The following is a 19,515-nucleotide window of genomic DNA, read 5'->3' on the forward strand; positions in this document are numbered from 1 at the left end:
CTATGTGCACAAGTTGCGGATTTCCTGCAGAACGGCAGCATTTTTTACTCTGCAGAAACGCTGCAGATCCGCAAATGATTTACAGTACAATGCAAATCAATGGTTAAAAAAAATGCTGTGCTAATGGTGCGGAAACGCTGTGGATTAAAAGGAGATGCATGTCACTTCTTTTGTGCGGATCTGTTGCGTTTTTGTACCCATTCCATTATAGAAATCCGCTGGGGTAAAAACACAAGAAATCCGCACAAAATCCACATCAAATCCGCACCTGTGTTTTCTGCAAAGAGATGCAGAATCCGCACAAAAAATTCCAGAGGCAAATCCGCAACGTTAGCCCTCTCTGCTGCACATGAACCCTCTGTTAGCGCTCTCTGCTGCACATGATCCCTCTCTGTTAGCCCTCTCTCTGCTGCACATGAACCCTCTCTGTTAGCCCTCTGCTGCACATGAACCCTCTCTGTTAGCCCTCTCTGCTGCACATGAACCCTCTGTTAGCGCTCTCTGCTGCACATGAACCCTCTCTGTTAGCCCTCTCTCTGCTGCACATGAACCCTCTCTGTTAGCCCTCTCTCTGCTGCACATGATCCCTCTCTGTTAGCCCTCTCTCTGCTGCACATGATCCCTCTCTGTTAGCCCTCTCTCTGCTGCACATGAACCCTCTGTTAGCCCTCTCTCTGCTGCACATGAACCCTCTGTTAGCGCTCTCTCTGCTGCACATGAACCCTCTGTTAGCGCTCTCTCTGCTGCACATGAACCCTGTTAGCGCTCTCTCTGCTGCACATGATCCCTCTCTGTTAGCCCTCTCTCTGCTGCACATGATCCCTCTCTGTTAGCCCTCTCTCTGCTGCACATGAACCCTCTCTGTTAGCCCTCTCTCTGCTGCACATGATCCCTCTCTGTTAGCCCTCTCTCTGCTGCACATGAACCCTCTCTGTTAGCCCTCTCTCTGCTGCACATGAACCCTCTCTGTTAGCCCTCTCTCTGCTGCACATGATCCCTCTCTGTTAGCCCTCTCTCTGCTGCACATGAACCCTCTCTGTTAGCCCTCTCTCTGCTGCACATGAACCCTCTGTTAGCCCTCTCTCTGCTGCACATGAACCCTCTCTGTTAGCCCTCTCTCTGCTGCACATGAACCCTCTCTGTTAGCCCTCTCTCTGCTGCACATGATCCCTCTCTGTTAGCCCTCTCTCTGCTGCACATGAACCCTCTCTGTTAGCCCTCTCTTTGCTGCACATGAACCCTCTCTGTTAGCCCTCTCTCTGCTGCACATGAACCCTCTCTGTTAGCCCTCTCTCTGCTGCACATGAACCCTCTCTGTTAGCCCTCTCTCTGCTGCACATGAACCCTCTCTGTTAGCCCTCTGCTGCACATGATCCCTCTCTGTTAGCCCTCTCTCTGCTGCACATGAACCCTCTCTGTTAGCCCTCTCTCTGCTGCACATGAACCCTCTCTGTTAGCCCTCTCTCTGCTGCACATGATCCCTCTCTGTTAGCCCTCTCTCTGCTGCACATGAACCCTCTCTGTTAGCCCTCTCTCTGCTGCACATGAACCCTCTTTTAGCCCTCTCTCTGCTGCACATGAACCCTCTCTGTTAGCCCTCTCTCTGCTGCACATGAACCCTCTCTGTTAGCCCTCTCTCTGCTGCACATGAACCCTCTCTGTTAGCCCTCTCTCTGCTGCACATGAACCCTCTCTGTTAGCCCTCTGCTGCACATGAACCCTCTCTGTTAGCCCTCTCTCTGCTGCACATGAACCCTCTCTGTTAGCCCTCTCTTTGCTGCACATGAACCCTCTCTGTTAGCCCTCTCTCTTTGCTGCACATGAATCCTCTCTGTTAGCCCTCTCTCTGCTGCACATGAACCCTCTCTGTTAGCCCTCTCTTTGCTGCACATGAACCCTCTCTGTTAGCCCTCTGCTGCACATGATCCCTCTCTGTTAGCCCTCTCTCTGCTGCACATGAACCCTCTCTGTTAGCCCTCTCTCTGCTGCACATGAACCCTCTCTGTTAGCCCTCTCTCTGCTGCACATGAACCCTCTCTGTTAGCCCTCTCTCTGCTGCACATGAACCCTCTCTGTTAGCCCTCTCTTTGCTGCACATGAACCCTCTCTGTTAGCCCTCTCTTTGCTGCACATGAACCCTCTCTGTTAGCCCTCTCTCTTTGCTGCACATGAATCCTCTCTGTTAGCCCTCTCTCTGCTGCACATGAACCCTCTCTGTTAGCCCTCTCTTTGCTGCACATGAACCCTCTCTGTTAGCCCTCTGCTGCACATGAACCCTCTCTGTTAGCCCTCTCTCTGCTGCACACGAACCCTCTCTGTTAGCCCTCTCTCTGCTGCACATGAACCCTCTCTGTTAGCCCTCTCTCTGCTGCACATGAACCCTCTCTGTTAGCCCTCTCTCTGCTGCACATGAACCCTCTCTGTTAGCCCTCTCTTTGCTGCACATGAACCCTCTCTGTTAGCCCTCTCTCTTTGCTGCACATGAATCCTCTCTGTTAGCCCTCTCTCTGCTGCACATGAACCCTCTCTGTTAGCCCTCTCTTTGCTGCACATGAACCCTCTCTGTTAGCCCTCTGCTGCACATGAACCCTCTCTGTTAGCCCTCTCTCTGCTGCACATGAACCCTCTCTGTTAGCCCTCTCTCTGCTGCACATGAATCCTCTCTGTTAGCCCTCTCTCTGCTGCACATGAACCCTCTCTGTTAGCCCTCTCTCTGCTGCACATGAATCCTCTCTGTTAGCCCTCTCTCTGCTGCACATGAACCCTCTCTGTTAGCCCTCTCTCTGCTGCACATGAACCCTCTCTGTTAGCCCTCTCTCTGCTGCACATGAACCCTCTCTGTTAGCCCTCTCTCTGCTGCACATGAACCCTCTCTGTTAGCCCTCTCTCTGCTGCACATGAATCCTCTCTGTTAGCCCTCTCTCTGCTGCACATGAACCCTCTCTGTTAGCCCTCTCTCTGCTGCACATGAACCCTCTCTGTTAGCCCTCTCTCTGCTGCACATGAACCCTCTCTGTTAGCCCTCTCTCTGCTGCACATGAACCCTCTCTGTTAGTCCTCTTTCTGCTGCACATGAACCCTCTCTGTTAGCCCTCTCTCTGCTGCACATGAACCCTCTCTGTTAGCCCTCTCTCTGCTGCACATGAACCCTCTCTGTTAGCCCTCTCTCTGCTGCACATGAACCCTCTCTGTTAGCCCTCTCTCTGCTGCACATGAACCCTCTCTGTTAGTCCTCTTTCTGCTGCACATGAACCCTCTCTGTTAACCCTCTCTCTGCTGCACATGAACACTGATGCTAACTTTCTCCATTCAGGAAACGAACACGTGCTGTTAACCCACTCACTGCTGCATGTCAGCACTCGCCGTTAACCATCTCTCTGCTGTAAGCGGATACATGTTTTTAACCCCTTCTCTGCAGCAAGTGAACACTTTCTGTTAAAGGGAACCTGTCACCTGAATTTGGCGGGAGCGGTTTTGGGTCATATGGGCGGGGTTTTCGGGTGTTTGATTCACCCTTTCCTTACCCGCTGGCTGCATGCTGGCTGCAATATTGGATTGAAGTTCATTCTCTGTCCTCCGGAGTACACGCCTGCGCAAGGCAATATTGGGGGTTGTCGAGGATGGATACATTTATTATCCGTAGGATCATTAATATCTGATTGGTGGGGGTCTCCTGCAGGATCAGCTGTCTGCAGGTACTGTGCTTGCCAGTGGCCATTTTCCTTGGTATTTGCAGCACAGCTCCCAATGAAATGAATGGGGTCCAAATTGCAGTACCCAAAAATGGCCACTATGCGGTGTATTCTTGGTAGCCTTAAGAACTGGTAACCGAATTGGTGGCACTTAGATCCCCTTTAATACAAAACAGGTTTAGAATAAAGGGCTATAGTTGTGCCTGTTGCTGTGGTAGTTCTTCTTATGATGATAATTAATTTATATCTGTTGCTTGCTCTTGGTGAACCAGCAGTAAAAAAGGGATGCCACTTTATATCTTTCCAACAGGCTGGAAGGCAAGCTATTATTGCTTGACACTGACATCTAGTGGCCAACCATGGAAATGCAATCATTTAAAATGAGCTTTTATGTTTTTAAATATAGAATTCCTTTAGTTATTTACATATTAAGCATACATGGAACCAATAGGTGGATTATGTAAGAATAGGGGCAGGAGAACTGAAATCTTTTATGCTTTCTGATGACTATGAATCTGGTCATTGGAGGATGATATCCTTAAGAAGCCTGGAGTGAATCAGCAGGACATAGTGAACATGAAGCCCAATGAGCTTTTCCTAATCATTCTCTCTCTCTTTATAGTTAGCCCTGACTCTCTCCCAAATTCTCCCTGCATGGACTGTTATCCCTGACTAACTGCCAAGTTCTGCTTCTATTGACTGTTAGCCCTGACTCACTCAGCTCCCATGTTCTCCCTCTATAGACTGTTAACCCTGACTAACTCCCATGTTCTACATCTATGGACTGTTAACCCTGACTAACTCTCATGTTCTCCCTCTATGGACTGTTAACCCTGACTAACTCTCATGTTCTACATCTATGGACTGTTAACCCTGACTAACTCCCATGTTCTCCCTCTATGGACTGTTAACCCTGACTAACTCCCATGTTCTACATCTATGGACTGTTAGCCCTGACTAACTCCCATGTTCTACATCTATGGACTGTTAACCCTGACTAACTCTCATGTTCTCCCTCTATGGACTGTTAACCCTGACTAACTCTCATGTTCTACATCTATGGACTGTTAACCCTGACTAACTCTCATGTTCTCCCTCTATAGACTGTTAACCCTGACTAACTCCCATGTTCTACATCTATGGACTGTTAGCCCTGACTAACTCCCATGTTCTACATCTATGGACTGTTAACCCTGACTAACTCCCATGTTCTCCCTCTATGGACTGTTAACCCTGACTAACTCCCATGTTCTACATCTATGGACTGTTAACCCTGACTAACTCCCATGTTCTACATCTATGGACTGTTAACCCTGACTAACTCCCATGTTCTACATCTATGGACTGTTAACCCTGACTAACTCCCATGTTCTACATCTATGGACTGTTAACCCTGACTAACTCCCATGTTCTACATCTATGGACTGTTAACCCTGACTAACTCCCATGTTCTACATCTATGGACTGTTAACCCTGACTAACTCCCATGTTCTACATCTATGGACTGTTAACCCTGACTAACTCCCATGTTCTACATCTATGGACTGTTAACCCTGACTAACTCCCATGTTCTCCCTCTATAGACTGTTAACCCTGACTAACTCCCATGTTCTCCCTCTATGGACTGTTAACCCTGACTAACTCTCATGTTCTCCCTCTATGGACTGTTAACTCTGACTAACTCTCATGTTCTCCCTCTATGGACTGTTAGCCCTGACTAACTCCCATGTTCTCTGTTGTGAATTTGGATTCTGGGCTCCCCCGGTGGCTACTGGTGGAATTGAACTGGTGTCTTCATCTTCTCTGTTCACCTGTTCCCATCAAGATGTGGGAGTCGCTATATAACCTTGCTGCTCTGTTAGTTGCTTGCCGGTCAACAATGTTATCAGAAGCCTCTCTGTGCTTGTTCCTGCTCCTAGACAACTACTAGATAAGTTGGACTCTTGTCCATGTTTGTTTTTGCATTTTGTTCCAGTTCACAGCTGTAGTTTCGTTACTGTGTCTGGAAAGCTCTTGTGAACGGGAATTGCCACTCTGGTGTTATGAGTTAATGCCAGAGTTTTAAAGTAATTTCTGGATGGTGTTTTTGATAGGGTTTTCAGCTGACCATGAAAGTGTCCTTTCTGTCTTCTGCTATGTAGTAAGTGGACCTCAAATTTGCTAAACCTATTTTCATACTACGTTTGTTATTTCATCTCAACTCACCGCCAATACATGTGGGGGGCCTCTGTCTCCTTTCGGGGTATTTCTCTAGAGGTGAGCTAGGACTAATATTTTCCTCTGCTAGCTTTATTTAGTCCTCCGGCTGGGCTGGGCATCTAGAATCAACGTAGGCATGCTACCCGGCCACTGCTAGTTGTGCGTTAGGTTTAGTTCATGGTCAGCTCAGTTCCCATCTTCCAAGAGCTAGTTCTTATATATGCTTATGCTATGTTCTCTTGCCATTGAGATCATGACAGTTTGACCGGCCCGCAAAGTGTTAATTGTTTGGGCTGAAGCAGGAGAAAAAGAAGTGTTGAAGGGAAATTTTTTTTTTTTTTTTTTCCCCTCAGAGTTTTGCTGCCTAGCCCTTAATTGCTGTCTAGCTGCTTCTTACCTCCTCTTAACCCTTGAATGGCTCTGTGTCCACCTGTTTGTAATGGATCTTCAGAGTGTAATTGCAGGTTTGAATAATCTCGCCACGAAGGTACAAAATTTGCAAGATTTTGTTTGTCATGCACCTGTATCTGAGCCGAGAATTCCTTTGCCGGAATTTTTCTCGGGGAATAGATCCGGGTTTCAGAATTTTCGAAATAATTGCAAATTATTTTTGTCCCTGAAATCTCGCTCTGCCGGAGACCCTGCACAGCAGGTCAGGATTGTGATTTCCTTGCTCCGGGGCGACCCTCAAGACTGGGCTTTTTCATTGACACCAGGGGATCCTGCGTTGCTCAATGTGGATGCGTTTTTTCTGGCCTTGGGGTTGCTTTATGACGAACCTCATTTGGAGCTTCAGGCAGAAAAAACTTTGATGTCCCTATCTCAGGGGCAAGATGAAGCGGAAATTTACTGCCAAAGATTCCGTAAATGGTCTGTGCTTACTCAGTGGAATGAGTGCGCCCTGGCGGCGACTTTCAGAGAGGGTCTCTCTGATGCCATTAAGGATGTTATGGTGGGGTTCCCTGTGCCTGCGGGTCTGAATGAGTCCATGACAATGGCTATTCAGATCGATAGGCGTTTGCGGGAGCGCAAACCAGTGCACCATCTGGCGGTGTCCACTGAGAAGTCGCCAGAGAGTATGCAGTGTGATAGAATTCTGTCCCGAAGCGAGCGGCAGAATTTTAGACGGAAAAATGGGTTGTGTTTCTATTGTGGTGATTCTACTCATGTTATATCAGCATGCTCTAAACGCACTAAAAAGCTTGGTAAATCTGTTTCCATTTGCACCTTACCGTCTAAATTTATTCTATCTGTGACCCTGATTTGCTCTTTGTCATCTATTACCACGGACGCCTATGTCGACTCTGGCGCCGCTTTGAGTCTTATGGATTGGTCCTTTGCCAAACGCTGTGGGTATGATTTAGAGCCTTTGGAGACTCTTATTCCTCTGAAGGGGATTGACTCCACCCCATTGGCTAATAATAAACCACAATACTGGACACAAGTAACTATGCGTATTAATCCGGATCACCAGGAGATTATTCGCTTTCTGGTGCTGTATAATCTACATGATGATTTGGTGCTAGGATTGCCTTGGCTGCAATCTCACAACCCAGTCCTCGACTGGAGAGCTATGTCTGTGTTGAGCTGGGGATGTAAGGGGGCTCATGGGGATGTACCTGTGGTTTCCATTTCATCATCCATTCCCTCTGAAATTCCTGAGTTCCTGTCTGACTATCGTGACGTCTTTGAAGAATCCAAGCTTGGTTCGTTACCTCCGCACCGAGAGTGCGATTGTGCCATAGATTTAATCCCGGGTAGTAAATACCCAAAGGGTCGTTTGTTTAATCTGTCTGTGCCTGAACATGCTGCTATGCGAGAATATATAAAGGAGTCCTTGGAAAAGGGACATATTCGTCCATCGTCATCTCCCTTAGGAGCCGGTTTTTTCTTTGTGTCAAAAAAAGACGGCTCTTTGAGACCATGTATTGATTATCGGCTTTTGAATAAAATCACTGTTAAATATCAATACCCATTGCCGTTGCTGACTGATTTGTTTGCTCGCATAAAGGGGGCCAAGTGGTTCTCTAAGATTGACCTTCGTGGGGCGTATAATTTGGTGCGAATCAGGCAGGGGGATGAGTGGAAAACCGCATTTAATACGCCCGAGGGCCACTTTGAGTATTTAGTGATGCCTTTTGGTCTTTCTAATGCTCCGTCAGTTTTCCAGTCCTTTATGCATGATATTTTTCGCGATTATTTGGATAAATTTATGATTGTGTATCTGGATGATATTCTGATTTTTTCGGATGACTGGGACTCTCATGTCCAGCAAGTCAGGAGGGTTTTTCAGGTTTTGCGGTCTAATTCTTTGTGTGTGAAGGGTTCTAAGTGTGTTTTTGGGGTACAGAGGATTTCCTTTTTGGGATATATTTTTTCCCCCTCTTCCATTGAAATGGATCCTGTCAAGGTTCAAGCTATTTGTGATTGGACGCAGCCCTCTTCTCTTAAGAGTCTTCAGAAATTTTTGGGCTTTGCTAACTTTTATCGTCGATTTATTGCTGGTTTTTCGGATATTGCTAAGCCATTGACCGATTTGACTAAAAAGGGTGCTGATGTTGCTGATTGGTCCCCTGATGCTGTGGAGGCCTTTCGGGAGCTTAAGCGCCGTTTTTCCTCTGCCCCTGTGTTGCGTCAGCCTGATGTTGCTCTACCTTTTCAGGTTGAGGTCGACGCTTCTGAGATCGGAGCTGGGGCAGTGTTGTCGCAGAAAAGTTCTGACTGCTCCGTGATGAGGCCTTGTGCCTTCTTTTCCCGTAAATTTTCGCCCGCTGAGCGGAATTATGATGTTGGGAATCGGGAGCTTTTGGCCATGAAGTGGGCTTTTGAGGAGTGGCGCCATTGGCTTGAGGGGGCCAGACATCAGGTGGTGGTATTGACTGACCACAAAAATTTGATTTATCTTGAGACCGCCAGGCGCCTGAATCCTAGACAGGCGCGCTGGTCATTATTTTTCTCTCGGTTTAATTTTGTGGTGTCATACCTACCGGGTTCTAAGAATGTTAAGGCGGATGCCCTTTCTAGGAGTTTTGAGCCTGACTCGCCTGGTAACTCTGAGCCCACAGGTATCCTTAAGGATGGAGTGGTATTGTCAGCCGTTTCTCCAGACCTGCGGCGGGCCTTGCAGGAGTTTCAGGCGGAGAGACCTGATCGTTGCCCACCTGATAAACTGTTTGTTCCTGATGATTGGACCAGTAGAGTCATCTCTGAGGTTCATTCTTCTGCGTTGGCAGGTCATCCTGGCATTTTTGGTACCAGGGATTTGGTGGCAAGGTCCTTCTGGTGGCCTTCCCTGTCACGAGATGTGCGAGGCTTTGTGCAGTCTTGTGACGTTTGTGCTCGGGCCAAGCCTTGTTGTTCTCGGGCTAGTGGATTATTGTTGCCCTTGCCTATTCCTAAGAGGCCTTGGACGCACATCTCGATGGATTTTATTTCAGATCTGCCTGTTTCTCAGAAGATGTCTGTCATCTGGGTGGTGTGTGACCGTTTTTCTAAGATGGTCCATTTGGTTCCTCTGCCCAAGTTACCTTCTTCTTCCGAGTTGGTTCCTCTGTTTTTTCAAAATGTTGTTCGTTTGCATGGTATTCCTGAGAATATCGTTTCTGACAGAGGGACCCAATTCGTGTCTAGATTTTGGCGGGCATTCTGTGCTAGGATGGGCATAGATTTATCTTTTTCGTCCGCTTTCCATCCTCAGACGAATGGCCAGACCGAGCGGATTAATCAGACCCTGGAGACATATCTGAGGTGTTTTGTGTCTGCTGACCAGGATGATTGGGTTGCTTTTTTGCCATTGGCGGAGTTCGCTCTCAATAATCGGGCCAGCTCTGCCACTTTGGTGTCCCCGTTTTTCTGTAATTCGGGGTTTCATCCTCGATTTTCCTCTGGTCAGGTGGAATCTTCGGATTGTCCTGGAGTGGATGCTGTGGTGGAGAGATTGCATCAGATCTGGGGGCAGGTGGTGGACAATTTGAGGTTGTCCCAGGAGAAGACTCAGCTTTTTGCCAACCGCCACCGTCGTGTTGGTCCTCGGCTTTCTGTTGGGGATTTGGTGTGGTTGTCTTCTCGTTTTGTCCCTATGAGGGTCTCTTCTCCTAAGTTTAAGCCTCGGTTTATCGGCCCGTATAAGATATTGGAGATTCTTAACCCTGTTTCCTTCCGTTTGGACCTCCCTGCATCCTTTTCTATTCATAACGTTTTTCATCGGTCATTATTGCGCAGGTATGAGGTACCGGTTGTGCCTTCCGTTGAGCCTCCTGCTCCGGTGTTGGTTGAGGGTGAGTTGGAGTACGTTGTGGAGAAAATCTTGGACTCTCGTGTTTCCAGACGGAGACTCCAGTATCTGGTCAAGTGGAAGGGATACGGCCAGGAGGATAATTCTTGGGTGAATGCATCTGATGTTCATGCCTCCGATCTGGTTCGTGCCTTTCATAGGGCCCATCCTGATCGCCCTGGTGGTTCTGGTGAGGGTTCGGTGCCCCCTCCTTGAGGGGGGGGTACTGTTGTGAATTTGGATTCTGGGCTCCCCCGGTGGCTACTGGTGGAATTGAACTGGTGTCTTCATCTTCTCTGTTCACCTGTTCCCATCAAGATGTGGGAGTCGCTATATAACCTTGCTGCTCTGTTAGTTGCTTGCCGGTCAACAATGTTATCAGAAGCCTCTCTGTGCTTGTTCCTGCTCCTAGACAACTACTAGATAAGTTGGACTCTTGTCCATGTTTGTTTTTGCATTTTGTTCCAGTTCACAGCTGTAGTTTCGTTACTGTGTCTGGAAAGCTCTTGTGAACGGGAATTGCCACTCTGGTGTTATGAGTTAATGCCAGAGTTTTAAAGTAATTTCTGGATGGTGTTTTTGATAGGGTTTTCAGCTGACCATGAAAGTGTCCTTTCTGTCTTCTGCTATGTAGTAAGTGGACCTCAAATTTGCTAAACCTATTTTCATACTACGTTTGTTATTTCATCTCAACTCACCGCCAATACATGTGGGGGGCCTCTGTCTCCTTTCGGGGTATTTCTCTAGAGGTGAGCTAGGACTAATATTTTCCTCTGCTAGCTTTATTTAGTCCTCCGGCTGGGCTGGGCATCTAGAATCAACGTAGGCATGCTACCCGGCCACTGCTAGTTGTGCGTTAGGTTTAGTTCATGGTCAGCTCAGTTCCCATCTTCCAAGAGCTAGTTCTTATATATGCTTATGCTATGTTCTCTTGCCATTGAGATCATGACAGTTCTCCCTCTATGGATTGTTAGCCCTGATTCAGTCTCATGATCATGATCTTCCTTTATGGACTGTTAGCCCTCAATAGCTACTATTTTCTCCCTCTACGGACTGTTAGCCCTGACTTAATCCCATGTTCTTTGTCTTAAGACTGTTAGCCTTGACTTGCTCTGATGTCCTCCCTCTATAGACTGTTAGCCCTGACTAACTCCCATGTTCTCCCTCTATGAACATTTAGCCCTGACTAACTGCCATGTCCTCCTTCTATGGACTGTTAGCCCTGACTATATCCCATGTTCTCCCTCTATGAACATTTAGCCCTGACTCGCTCCCGTGTTCTTCCTCTATGAACATTTAGCCCTGACTAACTGCCATGTCCTCCTTGTATGTACTGTTAGCCCTGAATCGCTCCCATGTTCTCACTCTATGGATTGTTAGCCCTGACTAAATCCCATGTTCTCCCTCTACTAACATTTAGCCCTGCCATGTCCTCCCTCTATGGATTGTTAGAACTGACTCACTCTGATGTTCTCCCTCTATAGACTTTTACCCCTGACTAACTGCCATGTCCTCCCTCTATGGATTGTTAGCCCTGACACGCTATGATATTCTCTCTATGACTACAGTTAACCTTGACTCGCTCCGATGCCCTCCCTCTATGGACTGTTAGCCCTTACTCGCTCCGATGCCCTCCCTCTATGGACTGTTAGCCCTGACACGCTCTGATGTTCTCTCTCTATGGATTGTTAGCCCTGACTCGCTCCGATGTCCTCCCTCTATGGACTGTTAGCCCTGACATGCTCTGATGTTCTCTCTCTATGGATTGTTTGCCCTGACTCGCTCCGATGTCCTCCCTCTATGGACTGTTAGCCCTGACACGCTCTGATGTTCTCTCTCTATGACTACATTTAACCTTGACTCACTCCGATATCCTCCCTCTATGGACAGTTAACCCTGACTTGCTCTGATATCCTCTCTCTATGGACTGTTAGCCCTGACACGCTCTGATGTTCTCCCTCTGTGGATTGTTAGCCCTTACTCACTCCGATGTCCTCCCTCTATGGACTGTTAGCCCTGACACGCTCTGATGTTCTGTCTCTATGACTACTGTTAACCTTGACTCGCTCCGATGTCCTCCCTCTATGGACGGTTAGCCCTGACATGTTCTGATGTTCTCTCTCTATGGATTGTTAACCTTGACTTGCTCCGATGTCCTCCCTCTATGGACAGTTAGCCCTGACACGCTCCGATGTCCTCCCTCTATGGACGGATAGCCCTAACGTGCTCTGATGTTCTCTCTCTATGGATTGTTAGCCCTGACTCGCTCCGATGTCCTCCCTCTATGGACTGTTAGTCCTGACACGCTCTGATGTTCTCTCTCTATGGACTGTTAGCCCTGACATGCTCTGATGTTCTCTCTCTATGGACTGTTAGCTCTGACTCGCTCCGATGTCCTCCCTCTATGGACTGTTAGCCCTGACATGCTCTGATGTTCTCTCTCTATGGACTGTTAGCCCTGACACACTCTGATGTTCTCTCTCTATAGATTGTTAGCCCTGACACGCTCTGATGTTCTCTCTCTATGGATTGTTAGCCCTGACACGCTCTGATGTTCTCTCTCTATGGACTGTTAGCCCTGACATGCTCTGATGTTCTCTCTCTATGGACTGTTAGCCCTGACACACTCTGATGTTCTCTCTCTATAGATTGTTGGCCCTGACACGCTCTGATGTTCTCTCTCTATGGATTGTTAGCCCTGACATTCTCTGATGTTCTCTTTCTATGGACTGTCAGTCCTGACTTGCTCCGATGTCCTCCCTCTATGGACTGTTAGCCCTGACAAGCTCTGATGTTCTCTCTCTGTGGACATATGGCTTGACTTGCTCCCATATTGTCCCTGCAGCGCCTCAGGGTCCTGGTTGTTTCAGTAATATCATTCTCCTCTAGGGGAAGGTGATGTTACATTTGGAGGCAAAGAAGGACTACTGAATCCAGGTATCACAAACATGCAACACATTTCGTACTCCAAGGCCACCAGGGGGAGCTCTGCTCCTATTTATTAGGGCACTCCTCACACTTAAGTAAAACTGGTTGCCAGGGGAGGAAGTTAGTTAGTTGCTGGCTGAGCTTCGCTCAGGTAGTTGGTCCCGGATAGGGGTGGGATCCTGTCAGAGGTCGAGACAGAAGGACACGGAGCTGTGCCTGCCCTACGTGCGGCAGCTTCTAGAAAGAGACACTGAAGGAGAACTGTATTGTAGAGAGGGTGAAGAAGTCGTAGCAAAGGAGTGGATATCAGAGGAGTTCTGCCCTACACAGGCTGCCTCCTTCTGAGGCGCAGGATCCCGGTAGCCGGATCACCGAGGGAGCAACAGTCCTTTATGCCTTGCTCCAGAGACCGTCAGGACAGCTAATTTCACGTTACCTGTCCGCCCCTACACTCAGGAGGCAAGGTGGCACCCCTTAGAGGCTGGGGCATGATAGAGTCCCTGTAAAACACCTCAAGCCACCGGTCATACGGGTTTGTCCTATCCATCTGGGGGACAGAGACATAACATCTGTAACATCTTCAACAGTTGTGAGAACCTTATGAGAAGCTTAGCAGTAAGGTACTACAACACGGCGCTAGAGGAAGGCTACTGATTTCTACCTGGTTATGGGGACTCTGGACTTGCCTCCAAACTGGCCGGACTCTGCCTGCCCTGTGGTCTGTGCTCTGGACTGTGGATGCTGAAACCTTCAGTAAAAGGTAAAGAGACTGTAACCTTGTGTCCTCCTTCTTCACCGCGCCTCTCACCATCCACCATCTACACACTGGGAAGCCCTGGGGACACACTTCACCTGTGGGAAGGTATACCATCTAGCTGCCATAACATCACCCCAGCGGACCCCTTAAAGCAGAGTTGGTCACCCTGACCGAATACCACAGGTGCCGTCACGAACATTCCATTTAAAGACCTTTCACCTTTAACACGGACGTCCCAAGGGCCACGGACCGGGTCAGCCACCGTGACATCCCCCTGAGAACCGAAGGACCAGGTACTGAGTACCCCATGGCGCCATGTGGGCGCTCCATTCCCCTATGGGATCCTGACTCTGTAACTCTCCCCATTCACCATCCTGATTTTTAACACTGCTGCTCTGTCCTAAAATCCCAGATAATAATCCTGATAAATTAGTTTCCCAAAATATTCTGTCCTGTTTTACCACCTCCCATAAAGCGTTGCTTAGGCCGGTTTCACACATCCTGATATTTCCGGTACCAGTAAACATGGTACCGGAGATATCCGTGTCCGTGTGTCTGTGTGATACATCCATGTGGCACACGTGCAGCAGCCACATGGACGGCCGCCGGGAAGCAGCGCTACAATAAGTGATGTCCCCTGCTTGTGGTGCAGAAGTCCGCTGTCTTCCGTCCTCGCCTGCTCGGCCAGCAAGCAGCGCAAGCCGGGGAGAAGGGATGAAAGAAAACACGACGTGGGGACCCCCTATATTTTACAACCAACCTGGCAAAACTAACAGGTGCGGGCTGCTATTCTGAGGCTGGTAAGGGGCCATGGATATGGACCCCACTGGCCTAAAAAAAACAGCCCGCAGCTGCCCAGAAAAGGCGCAACTATTAGATGCCCCAATTCTGGAGCTTTGCCAAGTTCTTCCCACTGCCCTGTAGCATTGGCATATGGGGTAATGAGGGGTTAACGTCACCTTCCTATTGTAAGGTGACATTAAGTCAGCTTAGTAATGTGGAGGTGTCAATAAGACACCTATCCTTTACTAATCCTACAGTTGTTAAAGGGTTAATAAATACCACACACACACACAGTAAGAATAATGTATTTTAATTAAATAAAACAATACACACAGTTTTTCCATCTTTATTCTTCTGCCATTCCAAGCGAAGCCCTCGATCTCCTGTAATAAATCTTAAAAAAAATAACAAACAATATACCCATACCTGTCCACCATACAGTCAGTCCCACGCAGTAATCCATATCTAGGAGAATGTACAGTTTACAACCAGGAGCGCTGCCAATGCGACCGCTCCCAGCTGTAAACGACTGGGGAATGAGTGAAATGCAGGGAGCGGAGCTTCAGTGAGGTCACCGAAGCTGCGCCCCCTGGCAGCATGAACTCAAATGAACTCTTCAGCATGGGAAAATCATTTGAGTTCATGCAGCCAGGGGAACAATGGATGAAAGCTGGCTTCAGCACCACACGCAAGGGGACAGTGTCTTACAGTAGCGCTGCTTTCCCCGCGGCCATCTGTGTGCACGAAGGACAGTGTACACTGTTCTCCGTGTGCGGGATGTTTGGCGGGCCTTGAGTAGGGATAAAAAAGGACATGTCTGTGTGTTTTGCACACGGACACACTGTTCGTCAAACACGCTGGCATCTGCATAGACCCACTAATTTGAATGGGTCTACATGTGTCAGTGTCTCCGGTACGTGAGGAAACTGTCACTACACGTACCAGAGACACTGACGTGTGAAATCAGCCTTAGTGCTAATACACTCTCGGCTGTATGGACTCCTCTCCGAGAAGCACTGTGCATTATAATAAGTCGCCTGCACCCCGGGCTGGGGACACTTCACCTTTCTACTATGCTTAGAACAGAAAGAAGCTGCACAAACAGAGGAACTTTAATAATTCAGGGAGCAACATAACGTATCATCTTCATTATTCGGACTATTAAAGTGCCAGCGCTGCATTTAGAATGATTCACACACAAACATCTGCACTTCCGCTATAATGAGCATCACATACAATAGTAGAGATTAATAATAGATATATGTGAACACAATACTGTGCTATGCATAGGGACTGTAAAGATCAATCCATATCAAGTGGACACACACTGGGAATTGGAGAATGAAAAAAAAATCTAAATATCCTCACTGTAGAAAAGCCATCAAATCTTTGTATACAGGGAGCTCCCCCTAGTTGTGACTGCAGACAGGCTCTCATCATGTATCTCTGTATACAGGGAGCTCCCCCTAGTGTTGGCTGCAGACAGGATCTCACCATGTATCTCTGTATACAGGGAGCTCCCCCTAGTGGTGGCTGCAGACAGGATCTTATCATGTATATCTGTATACAGGGAGCTCCCGCTAGTGGTAACTGCAGACAGGATCTTATCATGTATCTCTGTATACAGGGAGCTCCCCCTAGTGGTGGCTGCAGACAGGATCTTATCATGTATCTCTGTGTACAGGGAGCTCCCCCTAGTGGTGACGGCAGACAGGATCTTATCATGTATGTCTGTATACAGGGAGCTCCCCCTAGTTGTGACTGCAGACAGGATCTCATCATGTATCTCTGTATACAGGGAGCTCCCCCTAGTTGTGACTGCAGACAGGATCTCATCATGTATCTCTGTATACAGGGAACTCCCCCTAGTGGTGACTGCAGACAGGATATTATCATGTATCTCTGTATACAGGGAGCTCCCCCTAGTTGTGACTGCAGACAGGATCTCATCATGTATCTCTGTATACAGGGAGCTCCCCCTAGTTGTGACTGCAGACAGGATCTCATCATGTATCTCTGTATACAGGGAACTCCCCCTAGTGGTGGCTGCAGACAGGATCTCATCATGTATCTCTGTATACAGGGAGCTCCCCCTAGTTGTGACTGCAGACAGGATCTTATCATGTATCTCTGTATACAGGGAGCTCCCCCTAGTGGTGACTGCAGACAGGATCTCATCATGTATCTCTGTATACAGGGAGCTCCCCCTAGTTGTGACTGCAGACAGGATCTCATCATGTATCTCTGTATACAGGGAGCTCCCCCTAGTGGTGACTGCAGACAGGATCTTATCATGTATCTCTGTATACAGGGAGCTCCCCCTAGTGGTGGCTGCAGACAGGATCTTATCATGCATCTCTGTATACAGCGAGCTCCTCCTAGTGGTGACAGCAGACAGGATATTATCATGTATCTCTGTATACAGGGAGCTCCCCCTAGTGGTGGCTGCAGAGAGGATCTTATCATGTATCTCTGTATACAGGGAGCTCCCCCTAGTGGTACTGTAGGCAGGATCTTACCATGTATCTCTGTATACAGGAAGCTCCCCCTAGTGGTGGCTGCAGACAGGTTCTTATCATGTATCTCTGTATACAGGGAGCCCCCCTAGTGCTGGCTGCAGACAGGATCTTATCATGTATCTCTGTATACAGGGAGCTCCCCTAGTGGTGACTGCAGACAGGATCTTATCATGTATCTCTGTATACAGGGAGCTCCCCCTAGTGGTGGCTGCAGACAGTATCTTATCATGTATCTCTGTGTACAGGGAGCACCCCCTAGTGGTGACTGCAGACAGGATATTATCATGTATCTCTGTATACAGGGAGCTCCCCCTAGTGGTGACTGCAGACAGGATCTTATCATGTATCTCTGTATACATGGAGCTCCCCCTAGTGGTGACTGCAGACAGGATCTTATCATGTATCTCTGTATACAGGGAGCTCCCCCTAGTGGTGGCTGTCGACAGGATCTTATCATGTATCTCTGTATACAGGGAGCTCCCCCTAGTGGTGGCTGCAGACAGGATCTTATCATGTATCTCTGTATACAGGGAGCTCCCCCTAGTGGTGGCTGCAGACAGGATCTTATCATGTATCTCTGTATACAGGGAGCTCCCCCTAGTGGTGGCTGCAGAAAGGATCTTATCATGTATACAGGGAGCTCCCGCTAGTGGTGGCTGCAGACAGGATCTTATCATGTATCTCTGTATACAGGGAGCTCCCCCTAGTGGTACTGTAGGCAGGATCTTACCATGTATCTCAGTATACAGGGAGCTTCCCCTAGTGGTGGCTGCAGACAGGATCTTATCATGTATACAGGGAGCTCCCCCTAGTGGTGGCTGCAGACAGGATCTTATCATGTATCTCTGAACACAGGAAGCTCCCCCTAGTGGTGGCTGCAGACAGGATCTTATCATGTATCTCTGGATACAGGGAGCTCCCCTAGTGGTGACTGCAGACAGGATCTTATCATGTATCTCTGTATACAGGGAGCTCCCCCTAGTGGTGGCTGCAGACAGGATCTTATCATGTATCTCTGTGTACAGGGAGCACCCCCTAGTGGTGACTGCAGACAGGATCTTATCATGTATCTCTGTATACAGGGAGCTCCCCCTAGTGGTGACTGCAGACAGGATCTTATCATGTATCTCTGTATACAGGGAGCTCCCCCTAGTGGTGACTGCAGACAGGATCTTATCATGTATCTCTGTATACAAGGAGCTCCCCCTAGTGGTGGCTGTCGACAGGATCTTATCATGTATCTCTGTATACAGGGAGCTCCCCCTAGTGGTGGCTGCAGACAGGATCTTATCATGTATCTCTGTATACAGGGAGCTCCCCCTAGTGGTGGCTGCAGACAGGATCTTATCACGTATCTCTGTATACAGGGAGCTCCCCCTAGTGGTGGCTGCAGACAGGATCTTATCATGTATCTCTGTATACAGGGAGCTCCCCCTAGTGGTACTGTAGGCAGGATCTTACCATGTATCTCTGTATACAGGGAGCTCCCCCTAGTGGTGGCTGCAGACAGGATCTCATCATGTATCTCTGTATACAGGAAGCTCCCCCTAGTGGTGGCTGCAGACAGGATCTTATCATGTATCTCTGTATACAGGGAGCTCCCCCTAGTGGTGACTGCAGACAGGATCTTATCATGTATCTCTGTATACAGGGAGCTCCCCCTAGTGGTGGCTGCCGACAGGATCTTATCATGTATCTTTGTATACAGGAAGCTCCCTCTAGTGGTGCTGCAGACAGGATCTTATCATGTATCTCTGTATACAGGGAGCTCCCCCTAGTGGTGACTGCAGACTGAATCTTATCATGTATCTCTGTATACAGGGAGCTCCCCCTAGTGGTGGCTGCAGACAGGATCTTATCATGTATCTTTGTATACAGGAAGCTCCCTCCAGTGGTGGCTGCAGACAGGATCTTATCATGTATCTCTGTATACAGGGAGCTCCCCCTAGTGGTGACTGCAGACTGAATCTTATCATGTATCTCTGTATACAGGGAGCTCCCCCTAGTGGTGGCTGCAGACAGGATCGTATCATGTATCTCTGTATACAGGGAGCTCCCCTAGTGGTGACTGCAGACAGGATCTTATCATGTATCTCTGTATACAAAGAGCTCCCCCTAGTGGTGGCTGCAGACAGTATCTTATCATGTATCTCTGTTGTCACGATTCACACCGTGACTGTCAAGATCCCTTAGCCGCGGCCAGCAGTTTGTCACGAAATCCACAGGGATTCCTGACCACTGCCACCAATATGTCACGGATTGGGGTGACTTTAGGCCAACAGACGGCTATCACTTGTGCAGGGGGGCTTATCTTAGTTATCCCTCCACTGCCACAATGTGATAAAAAAAACCACTCACCAGGTT

The sequence above is a fragment of the Ranitomeya variabilis genome, chromosome 4 (assembly GCF_051348905.1).
Source record: "Ranitomeya variabilis isolate aRanVar5 chromosome 4, aRanVar5.hap1, whole genome shotgun sequence".
NCBI lineage: Eukaryota > Metazoa > Chordata > Amphibia > Anura > Dendrobatidae > Ranitomeya > Ranitomeya variabilis.